The 12,930-nt window shown below is 39.4% G+C and overlaps 1 long non-coding RNA gene across 1 annotated transcript in view; it reads left to right on the top strand.

Annotated features, from left to right (window-relative positions):
• The first annotated feature begins 1,565 nt into the window (after positions 1–1,565).
• LOC103095015 (uncharacterized) overlaps positions 1,566–12,930 on the top strand; it is a 37,676-nt gene continuing 26,311 nt past the window's right edge. The window contains exon 1 of the long non-coding RNA XR_460075.3: positions 1,566–1,744. This is a non-coding gene — a long non-coding RNA (uncharacterized LOC103095015). The remainder of the gene's footprint in view (positions 1,745–12,930) is intronic.

Here is a 12,930-nt window from a genome sequence, read left to right as displayed (position 1 = left end):
CCTGCAGAATAATCTGGGTCAATTCCAGGGCCCAGTAATGGAGGGAAGAACAATGATCCTGTTAGCTTTGCCTCCTCTCACTTGAAACTCTGTTTATGTGTAGAGAATTAGCATCATAAAGCAAACAGGGAAATCATGGATACACTAGATTAGGGATTCTTTAAAGCATCAATCGACAGATTTCGGTAGGCTTCATCAGTCTGACAGGAAAACTTACATCTTTATCATTACTAATTTCTAATGGAAATTCAACATTTTTTCAATTTATTGTGAGAATGGGGCCACAGAGCTAAACTGCCAAAGGGATCTATGATGCAAAATTAATAATAAAATAAAGGAAATAATCCCTGCTTTAGACCAATCCCCTTGTTTTACAAGTATGACAACTGAGGTCCAGAGGGAAGGGTAATATTACCATTCCAAGAAAGGATGAACTTCAGTGACAAGTGTCCAACTCCCTCATCATTTGATAGATGAAAAAACTGAGAGAGGAAGTAAAAAGAGTAAATCCCTTTCGGTGCTCTGTCTATCTCCTGAATCGTTACCTCTCTGTCTATTTTCAGTCCACTCTGTTGTATCATCATTTGTGCTCCATTCCCTGAATGAGTATATATTCAAGGGCTCCATTCTAGCACTTCTTTTCTCTCCTCCTTCCTTCTCTTCTTTTTTCCTCTTTTCTTCTCCTCTTCTGTTTTCTCTTATCTTTCTCAGTCATCTCCTCTCTATGACACTGACTCCCAAATTTACAAATCTAACCCTAATGATGAAGTCCTTCGTCATCAAATGTCTATTCGATATTCCACCTGGATATATTCAACATCTAGGAGATCTTTCAAACTAATCAAGATTAAAACAAAATTTAGAAGCAGCTAGGTGGATTGAGAGTCAAGCACAGAGATAGAAGACTTGGGTTCAAATCTTTTCTCAGACACTTCCTAGCTATGTTACCCTGTACAAATCACCTTTCCCCAAATTCTAGCCCTTACTGCTCTTCTGATTTGGAACCAGTACTCAGAAATGATTCCAAATCAGAAGGGTAAGGCTTTAAAGAAGAAAAAAAAAACACAGAATGTGTTATCTTTCCCCCAAAACACATCTACCTTCTTCCTAACTTCCCTGTTTCTGGCAAGGCCATCATCATTCTCCCAGGCTCCTAGGCTTGTAAACTGGGAATTCATTCATCAAGGTCACATAACTGGCAAAGATGGGACAAGAATCTGCTATCCTTCTGACTCCTTTCCTAGTACCCGTTTCCTTGCTTAATCGCTGCTGAATGACTTCTCCTAGATTACCCAGTTCCTTCCAGTCTCAGTTCAAGTAGCATCTACTTCATGATGCTTTTCCGAATCACCTCAGTTACTAATATCCTCCAACTCCACACTACTCATTCTGTACATCTTGATATACTTATCCATGGCTGTTATCTCCCCTAAGGAAAGCTTCTCGAGGAAAGAACACTATCCTGCCTGATTATGACCATTATTTAATAGAATGTCTGGTACATAGTGAACTCATAATAAATGCTGGTTGGTTGGTTGGTTGGTTGATTGATCCAATGAGTTAATGGCCAAACCAAGGTTGGAATGCAAGTCTTCCATCTCCCAAACTAGGACTCTTTCTCCTAAGATATGCATCTGGTTGATGGATATTCAGTGGAACACCCTGGCCATCTTTATATAGAAGGTGGATATATCCCAACAGCAGGAAAAGTTGATGCATTTTAATCAATCAAAGTGTTTTAAAGGTAATGATAGAAATAGGTGGGGAAAAGGGAGTGGGGGAGTGGACTCAATAGTCCATGGGGTATGCAACAAGTACCATAGTTACAATTATATTTCTTTTTCTTTCCTTCCTTCCTTCCTTCCTTCCTTCCTTCCTTCCTTCCTTCCTTCCTTCCTTCCTTCCTTCCTTCCTTCCTTCCTTCCTTCCTTCCTTCCTTCCTTCCTTCTTCCTTCCTTCCTTGCTTTATTTTCCTTCCTTTTCTCCTTCTTTTACTTCAGGTACTGCTAAGAACATTTTGCTGACATGTAAAACTTGCTTGAAAAGTGTTCCCATTATAAATTACTCTTTCCCAAGCATTATCCTAAAGGAATTTTTTAAGTATATAAAGGAATCCATTTAAAACAATCTAAATGTCCATTGAATTGTCTTCCCTGATTCACCATTTACTTCCTGGCAATAAACTAACCTCTTGATTAGTTACGTTAATTCATTCAAGATCCTGTAGTGCTAGTGAGTCCATTAACAATTTTGCTAATAGATGTTTTCCCCAAAGTGCATAGTGTCTCTGGAAAGAAAATACCCCCCTAGGAAAAAAAATCTGACTTATCTCTATAACAATCACTCGGGAGATCAAGTTCTAGTTCTGGTCCCAGTCCCTCAGAACTCAGGCAAATCATTTAATTTATCTTGACTTTGTTTTCATGATTTGTCAAATGAAGAGACTGACAAAATATTTTTCATAGGTCCAATATTGAAATTCTATCTATCTAAACTGGAATCATTTAAAGTACCTTGCCTCAAAAATAAAACCTCCCTAATGTAGCCTTTCAAGATAGTAATAATAATAATAATAATAATAATAATAATAATAATAGCTAGCATTAATATAACACTTTAAGCTTTACAAAGCACATTACAAATACAATATGATTTCATTTTGATCCTTAAAATAACCAGGGAAGGCAAGTGTTTGCATTATTTCCTATTTTACAGTTGAGGAAACTGAAGGAGACAGAGGTTAAGTGACTTGCTCAGATTTAAGTGACATAGATGGTAAGGATCTGATATAGTATTTGAACTCAGGTCTTCCTGACTCCAGGTCCAGCATTTATCCACTTTGCTAGCTAACTGCCTCTGATCATCTAATTCCCAGTGGTAATTAAAGATGTAATGACATGACATAGTATTACTTCATTATAGTCCCACTCTGATACCTTATAGTGTTATGTGGTTAAGACTAGGTTATCCAAGGCAAATTCAGTAGAAAATATCCTTAGTGGCTCCTTAGTGGATCCTGCCAATCTCTCCATCAAACAAATATGAACTCGTTAAGAGCCTGCTATATGCCAAGCACCATGCTAGATGCCAATGATTTTTCCAAAGACAAAAAAGAAAAATTTAGACCTTTCTTTCCAGGAATTCATATATGATCAGGGGAAGAAATAGACAAAACATGTGTATATGTAAGCATACATAAACTTTATATAGAGGAGATATAAGGTAATTGGGGAAGTAAAGTGGGGCCAAGAAAGGAAGTGATGAAGAAGGTAGCTATTGGATTGTCTTACAGGAACCTAAAGGATTGTAAGAGATAAAGGAAAGGAGTGAGTGCATTCCAGGCAGTAGGGAAGAACCTAACACAAAGGCAGAGATAAAAGTTGAGGGTGTTGTGTGCAAGCAACCATCAAAGGGCCAGCTTTGTCAATTTGACTGGACCAAAGAATATAGGAGAGGTGGTATATGAGAGGCAAGAAAGGTAGGCTGGTGTCAGGTGGTGAGTTTTGCTTCTTTTGTTACATAGTAGAAAACCATCAAAAATATGAACAGTTCCCTATGCAAAAAAGGCCAGAAAGGAGGGATTGTGCATGAAACTGTGAATCTATTATAATTTATTTTTAAATAAGTATTTTAAATTTAATGTGGTATTGAGGCTCTCTTTATTTTTTAAATTTTTTAAAAATTTTCTATTGCCATCACTAAGACTCTCAATTGAACTTCCGGAGACAAAGCTCTCTGCTATCAGAAAGATCTCCACTCATCTGATGCATTCTAGTTCATTCAGCAAAGAAGTTCCTGAGATCTTAGGTGGTATTAGGAGCAGCCCAGTGATCCAGAACAAAGAAATAATGATCCTTTTGTCTTCTGTCTGTCCTAGCCAGACGTAACTGGATTAATATGACCAGTTCTTGGTTGCACTTTCTAAGACAGAATGAAAAGAGCCTTCATAAGCACTTACTATGTGCCAGGTACTGTGCCAAGCCCTGGGTTTGAAAACAGAAGGAAGCAAAACAAGCCCTGCCTAGGAGAAGCTTACAGTCACAAGATAGAAATCACACATATGGGGGACTAGTAGCCAGGGAGGAATGCTTTGGTTTGCCAAGTTACAAGGGCTGTGATTGGAGCCAAAGAGGACTAGATGGCCCATGATTTCCATTTATCGTGATCCATTCTTCAGACTGGAACCCTCACCTGAAGCTATACAGGTGCCGTTCTCCATCACCCCTTTTCCATCTCTATAAGCAAAATAATACTGTTCAATGTAGACTCCACTATGTTTGCCTCTTTCCCTTCCTCAGTGTACCTAGTAAGGCTTTTGTCAAAGGCACATATGGTAACCACGTGGAGCCTAGAAACCCAAAATCATTTAATCCACAACAAGAGGGAATTTGATGAGATGAACTCGCAAGTTCCTTCTAGCTATAGCAAGAGTTGATCCAATGAAGACAGGATCTCAAGACCATCAATCCACAAAGAGCAGTCCCAGTGGCCATCCCCCCTCATCTGGACTATCTACCTCTACCAAAACCTAAGTTCCTTCAGGTGATCCCTGTTGTTCAGTCCTCTCCGACTCTCTGAGACCCCATTGGGGGTTTCTTAGCAGATACATTAAAAAACCTTTTATTTTTATTTTTTCTAGATTACATGTTGATATAATTTTCATAATAATAATTTTAATAATAATTTCTAACAGTTCACAATCCATGTTGTCTCCCTCCCTCCATATCAAGAAATATGATATCATTTGTACATGTATTAACATAAAATACATACTTCCATGTCTGTCATGTTGTGAAGCAACACATATTGCTTACACTAGAGAAAAAATTCATGGAAAAAATCCAGTGAAAAATAGTATGCTTCAATCTGCATTCAGATCCTCAGTTCCTTCTTTTTTTTTAAACCCTTACCTTCCATCTTAGAGTCAATACTGTGTATTGGCTCCAAGGTAGAAGAGTGGTAAGGGCTAGACAATGAGGGTCAAGTGACTTGCCCAGGGTCACACAGCTAGGAAGTGGCTGAGGCCAGATTTGAACCTAGGACCTCCCGTCTCTAGGCCTGGTTCTCAATCCACTGAGCTACCCAGCTGCCCCCCTCAGTTCCTTCTATGGATATCTTGGCAGAGTGGTTTGCCATTAGTTCATTTTGCAAATGAGGACACTGAGGCAAACAGGGTTAAGTGAGTTTCCTAAGGTCACTCAGCTACTAAATACCTGGGGCCAGATTTGAGTCTTCTTGATTTCAGGCCTAGCACTCTACCCACTGCACCACCTACATGCTCTATCCTCTTCAGGTTAGGGTCTGTTTTTATTTTTTATGTTTGGATCCAACCCTTAGCATAATACTCGGCACATAGTCAGCGCTTTAAAAAACATTGTTTTGATTGATTCACAAATATCTGAGATTCTCCTATTAGGAATAGAGCTTGCCTAGTTCAACTCTTACCAGAATACCACGTCTCTTAACAATATTCCTAATCCAGCCTTCATTTGAAGCCCTACAATGAAGGAAAGCGAACTCCCTCCGAAGATAGCCCATGTCACTTTGAAAGAGCTCTAATCATTAGAAGGTTTTCCCTTCTATTATTCTTAATCAGCCTCTCTATTAAACATCTGTTAAATGCCGGACACCAGCAGGACAGTGTCCTTTAGGGAGCACATGGCAAATAAGCTATGGCCAATCATCTGAAGAAGTTGCCCCAGGAATATTTTAAGACAATTTCCTTTTCTAGGTATCCAATAGGATGGGGACATCCACACTCTCTCTGTTATGACCATGAGAATACAATCCGTACAAAAAGAAGGAATTAGTTCTTATGCCCAAAGTCTCCAAAGAGGTGATCAATACTATTGAAATTCACACCTGTCAGGTGGAAATATTATTTCGCTATTACAAGAAGCCCACCGCATATGACTTTTCAGTATGGTTCTTGGGAAACTCAAACCCTAAAACATTCCAGGCACATTTCTTCATTCTTTCCTTGCCTTCAAAGCCCATTTTGTCACTATCAGATTACAGACTCTTCATGTAGACGGGACTTCTATTATCTTCAGCTAGTCCTGCTATTATTTTTTTTCTATTAGATAAACCTATTCTTTCCAACTTTCCAAATATTTCGTTTCTTTACTAGAGTTTTTGTCCCCAAAACTCTAGTAAAGAAACTAAATCCTTTATCTCTGCCTCTAGAAAATGTTTCATTATCGTGTAAATTCCCACATAGTCAACAAAATATCAGTTTTCCCGATTTGATCAACGACTATAACTGTCTATAACACAATCTTTAATAAATAGCAGATGGGTCTAAGAGGGAAAGGGCTGCCTTTTCCCAGATGCCTGCCTATGGGGCAGTCATCATCTTCTTGCCTCACAACTAAGGGAAGCTAGCATCCTTTTTTCCCCCTTGAGTGAAATGGCCAAAATATCATTTAAACTACTAAATGGATGAAAGAATTATGAATAGATATATGATTGGTGGCCATAAAGAGGAAGAAATGAGAAGAGTCGGTAACGGAGATCCACACAACTAGAAAACACAAATAGTGTCTAAAGCAAGCCAAAATGAAAACTAGATCCATTGATCAATTAGCAAGCATTTATTGAGCACTACAATGGACAGTGCCGCACGTTAGGCACTAAGACTACAGAAACAAAACTGAGTTGCTACATTCTAAGGAGAGGATATCCTACTGGTTCAGCCAATTAATAAACATTTATGAAGCTCCTACTATATACCAGGCACGGTCTCTGGTGTCAAGAAATTTGTAATCCAGTTGGAAAGCCAAGATCAGCACACAGAGAACATTAGACAATAATCCAGAACAGTATTTAAACACGTGTGAAATTCTGAGGCAGAGGGATTTAGGCTTTTTCTACTCAATTCCAGAATGTAGAACTAGAATCGACCATTTGCACAAGTGGCAAAGAGGCAGGTCTCAGCTCGATATAAACAAAGGTTTCCAAACAGCTGGAGCTTTCTCAAACCAGAATGGACTACTTACAGAGCTGGCAGTTTCCCTCTTGGTGGAAGAATGGGAGCAAAGGCTGAATGACTTCTCTTTGGGTGTACAACAGATGGGGGCTTCTGCTGCTCTCTGATGACACTTAATTCTGACACTGCCAATTTTTGTGCCGCAGAACATGAAGTAAAGTGGTTTTGTTGTGAACCACTGCTTTGGTGATGTATAGACCATATTCCTTGATCGTTTCCTTTCAAAGATTCACCTGTTTTACTTGGAGAGGTAAGGAGGTTCCATCCAAGTTGGATGGCAAAACGGATGCTGCACTTGGGTTTGGAGGACATGTTCCACTCCCAGCTCTGTCACTTGTTATTTGTGTGACTTTAATCAAGGTATTTTCTCTCTCTGGTCTTCAGTTCAGAGTACGAGGAAGAGCGCGGCTTCCCTAGCTGGGGGTGAATGTTGGGGAGCCGTGAGAAAGAAGATTGAAAAAATAGCATCAGAATCAGATTGTGAAGGGTTTGAAGCTCTGCTGAATTCAGATTTGCTATAAGCAAGTAGGAAGCCACCAAAAACTCTGGAGCAAAGCGAAAGCCTCGCAAAAACAGGAGTGATCAGAAGGAAAACCCGTGCAGTTTCACTGTCGCTCAGCATTTAAATGTTTCATGTTTTCTTCGTGGACTTGAACCTGAACAGGGTTTAAGGAGACTGGGTTTTTCCATCTTTTCCCACAGGCCATTTTCTTTTTGTAGTCATATATTTTCATGTATTTAACCCCGAGTCCTGGTTCTGTATCTCACCAGTGTACCATTAATGATCTGGATCGTTGGCCATGAGATTTTTTAAAAATACAAGATGATGCATTGCTCTCCCCCCTCCACCCCGACCCCAAATTTGACTTTTTAATAGTAAATACCCTATTAGGATGGAGGAGACAAAGGCGTTCAATTACAGCTCAAAATGTACCATTCAGGCAATATTTAGGCAGAAAAAATGGGGTGGCCCAATGATCCACATAATGGAATCACTGTAGGCAGCTAATGTTACCGGAATTAGGAATTATGCGCATAATTGTCTCAACTCTCCATCTCCTGGGCCTTAAGGTCACAGGTTTCCTTTTGCATCATGCTGGCTGCTTTCCACAATGATCAGCAATCAGTGAAAACCCGATTATCACCCTTCCTAACCTTCCTGTGCCTTCAGTAATGAAGTCAACAAATTAGCTGGAGGCTCCAGTGCGGAAGCCCATTGGAAGACTGTGGTCACGACAGACACACATTTATGCAGTTTCCCTCAAGCTGGTGTGTGTGTGTGTGTGTGTGTGTGTGTGTGTGTGTGTGTGTGTGTGTGTGTGTTGGCTTTTTTGTGTATGTTTTTTTAGGAAGCTTTGATAAGGAACATATGATCTCAATTACCGCGACCCGTGTGGTTTCCGTGTTCAGGGCCCCCAGTTCAACTGGAGAAGGCAGAGAGGCTCTGCTAGATCTTTAATGTGCTGCTGAGTCGTCGTCTATGACCGGTCCATTTCTATTCCTTCATTTTATTGTTTGCCCTCAAGAGAAAAGGTTGAGATCAATCTGCATATTTCTTGGCTCAAGATTTCACCGAGCACGTAGGAAACATTTTTCTTTTTTTTTCCCTTTCCACGAAGGTCCTTTGATAACGTGCTAGCTACAGGCTGCGTCACTTTCTTGAAATCGATTTATCATGAGATATGACAGAAAATGTTGGTTTGGTACCCTTTAACCAAGAGCTCCTGAGGATTAAGGAGAACAAGTGATACATCAAAATCATGCCATTTCCTACATGTGCACAACCCAAAGCAGTAGGAAGTTTTGAACATCAAAGACATCGGTTCTATTTTCTGGAACATGTTTGTGCTATAAAAGGAAGTCAGTGGACATTTTGATTATCATTAACATCACTCATATGAGAAGCATCTGTGTGTAATGACGGGAATACTGGGGAGAACAGAACAGATACAAAAGATCATAAGGAAATCAGCTTCATTAGGCCAGGGAGACTCTAAACCACTTCGAGAAGGGCTCGCCACCGAACCAAAACTAGAAATCGGCTCGAGAGGAAATAGGGTCAGCCCAACATCTGACCCCATTAAGGATCCAAAATTCCATGTGAATGTGAGACCTAAATATAAAAGAAAAATGATTTAAACACTCGTTTCTGTGTATATGTATACACTAATAGGATGTGTGATTTATGTATCATACGTACACACATGTATGTATATGTTTGTATACATGTGTGTATGCAAATGGAAGAAAGCACTCTTTATGATATGGCGAAGAGGGGAATTGTTAACTAAACAAAGGGAAGGGATCGAGGAAATTCTGAGAAAAAAGAATAAACAACTTCAACTTCATAAAATGTTAAAGAACTTTTTGCATAAACAAAATCAATGTAGCAAGATAAAGAGTGGAACTTTATACTGGGGCGAAAAGACTTTTGCATCAAATATCTGATAAAATTCTTATAGGGAACTAATATATATATATTATAACATATATATGTTACATATAACATATATATACATAGGTAATGTTATATATAACATATATAATATATCTATATATACATAGGTAATGTTATATATAACATATATATAATATATCTATATATATATATACATAGGTAATGTTATATATAACATATATATATGTATATATATAATATATATATATATATATATATATATATACATAGGTAAGCCCAGGAGCCATTCACTGAGAGCCAGGACATCAAAGGGCATGAACAAACAGCATTCAAAAGAAGGAGGGCTGCTATCCACAGGGCTCTGAGTTTTCTAAATCAAATAATACAAACAGAAATAAATATATTTAAACAAATCTAAGGCTTTATCTCATACTCAGAAAATTGGCAAAGATAAAAAGGTCACCCACAAAGCTTCAAATGAATTAATTATTGTAATTGGATGCTATATATACTAGCCAACACTCTCACAGTCCACAGTTCTTGACAAACTACCAAATCGTTCTCTCCCATCAAGACTTGTGGTTTTGTGCCTGGAGAGGCTCCTTCATTAGTAGGACTTTTCTTCTAATTACTAGATGCCCTGGCTAACACTTGCCTTGACAAACTCTTGATTAGCTTGGCAACTGCTTAAACCATAGGCTATCAGAGGAAGGACTCTTAATCTCGCTTCTATTCAATTTTGGGTTTAATATTTTGATAACCACATTCAGCATGACAAATTGTTTCCCAGAACCATTAGACCAATTTATAGCTGCACTGAGAGCATATTTACGGGCATATCTTAATTATTAATTAAGATTAATCTGACCAGAAATGGACCTTATTGTTGTTGTCATTGTTTATCCTTTTTGAAGAGGATCATGATGTCACAAAGTGATGTCTTGACTTGTGCAGGAATTGGATTGAAGTAAAGCAGGATTACACAGTCTCCAGCCTCAGTCTTCCAGAGCCATCTAAGTCCGGTAGTAAGACGAGTCAGAACAACTGGCGATGGCTAGGGATACAGTGGATGACATTGAATTCTCTGATGTTTGACCAAGCTCTAAATGCTCCACAACGTCTGCTTTAGCTGTCTTCATGGGCCAAACAGGTGATGCAGTGGATAGAGCAACAGCTCTGAAATCAGGAGGATCTGGGTTCAAATCCAGCTTCAGAAACTAGCTGTGTGACCTTGGACAACCAAGCAAGTCACTCAACTCTTGTTTGCCTCAGTTTCCTCATCTTTAAAATGAGCTAGAGAAGGAAATGGCAAACCATTACAGTATCTTTGCCAAGAAAGAGGGTCACAAAGAGTCAGACACGTCTAACCTACAAAGGAATGAAAAAGAAGTGTACCTAACCAGGTTTTAGAAGCCTGTGAGTAAGCGAGGGTCACCCTATTCAATTACTTTCAATAAGAAAAATAATGACAATTATAGTTCATACTACACATCTGCAAAGTGATCTCATATCCAGGATTTCACTCTAGCCTCCTAGAAAGCAATCAGTAGAGGTGCCATTATTACCATTTCACTGTGGAAAATAACTCCATCTCAGAGAAGGGATTGCCTCAGGTTCTCAGGAACTAAAAGGTAGACTGGAGATTTGAGACGAGACCCTTGGATTTCCAGGCCAGAATATTCTCAAAGAAGAAATGTCCAATGGGGCTTCTTCGAGAGAATGTGCCAGGTGAAGAGATTCCACATCCAAAATGAAACCATCTCTGCCTTCAAGGTACATACATTCTACTGAAGGAAATAATGTGTCCACATGTAAGGCGATATAAAATATATACAAAATAAGTGCAATAAAATTTGGAGAAAAATACTAGCAGCTGGAGGAAAATGAGAAGCTCGTGTAGAAGGCTCTGTGTGAATTGATTGTTTAAAGAAATCAGGGATTCTAAGAGGTAAAGGTGAGAAGGGAGGGCATTCTAGGCATGAGAACTAGCCAGTGCAAAGACATAGAAATGGAACATTGTCTAAGCCATTTTGGATGGTGCATGAAGGGAAATAATGCACAAAACCCTAATTGTGAATGGATTTCAGTCCATTGATATTGACTGGTTAACCATCAAAAGGCACTGAATCATTGAAAAGATGTAATCTATCCCAAAATCATGTCCCTCCTTCTCTCCCTCCCTCTAGTCCTTCTTCCCTTCCTCCCTCCCTTCCTTCCTTCCTTCCTCCCTCCTTCCCTCTTTTGCTCCCTCCCTCCCTTTCCTTCCTTCCTTCCTTCCTTCCTTCCTTCCTTCCTTCCTTCCTTCCTTCCTTCCTTCCTTCCTTCTTTCCTTCCTTCCTTTCCTTCCTTCTTTCCTTCCTTCCTTCCTTCCTTCTTTCCTTCCTTCCTTTCTTCCTTCCTTCCTTCCTTCCTTATTTCCTTCCTTCCTTCCTTCCTTCCTTCCTTCCTTCCTTCCTTCCTTCCTTCCTTCCTTCCTTCCTTCCTTCCTTCCTTCCTTCTTTCCCTGATAAGTGTTAGCAATCACTGTGGTGCACTGGATTCTATCCATGAGAAAGAGCTTGGCTTGAAGGCCATCCCTGACAGTCACTCCTCTATGCCATAAACAAATCAAATAACCTCTGAGACTCAATTTCCTCTTTCTTTGAATAGGGCTAATACTATAGCAAAAAGTCCCAGGATTGTTTTAAGTCTCAGCAATGAAGGGACTATGATCTTGGATCCAGGGACAAAGTACCCAGGTTCAAATTCTACCTCCTAATGTCACTTTTGTGTCCTGACCCATGTCTTTTCCCCTCTCTAAGTCTCTGTTCCACATCTTTAAAACAAAGAGGTTGAACTTTGGTCTCCAAGATCTCTTCCAGCTTGAGATCTATGATCTGATGAATCATGTATGTAAAGCACTTTTCAAACCTAAAAGTCTTGCATCAATTTCTATTGGTGTTATTCGAACCCAGATCACCTTGACACTTCTTACACATTTTCCATCAGCTACTCCTCTTAGTTTCAACCCTACAAACATCATGCCTCCCCTAAAGTAAAACTCATCACCTGAAATCTCATCAAATCATCATGGAGATTGTTTCAGTTTTGATATTCAACAGCTCCTAAACAACAAAGTGCAATGCATCCTTCTCAAGGCTTCCTTTCCTAGAGGGCTCAGACTTTTCCAATAATTCCAGTTCCCATCAGCTATTTTGTTTAGTTTCTAATCTTTCAAATCAACCCTGTACCTTCTGGCAGCTTCCTACCCTGCCCCCTTCCTATCCTAGCATCCTTTTATGTGTTGTCTTCCTCCATTAAATTGTCAACTTCCTAAGGGCAAAAATTGTCTTTCATTTTCTTTATCTTTATTCCCAATGCCTGGCACATAGTAGACAGACTTCATAAATGCTTATTTACTATTGGGAATTACCTGCATGACCTTTGGCAAATCCTTTTACCTCCTTAGGCCTCTTTTTCCTCATCTGGAAAATGAGGATCTGGTACCAGATGGCTTCTGAAGTTCTTCGGCTTTGGGGCCAGA

The sequence above is a fragment of the Monodelphis domestica genome, chromosome 1 (assembly GCF_027887165.1).
Source record: "Monodelphis domestica isolate mMonDom1 chromosome 1, mMonDom1.pri, whole genome shotgun sequence".
Taxonomy (NCBI): domain Eukaryota; kingdom Metazoa; phylum Chordata; class Mammalia; order Didelphimorphia; family Didelphidae; genus Monodelphis; species Monodelphis domestica.
This window is presented reverse-complemented; position numbering and strand designations above follow the sequence as displayed.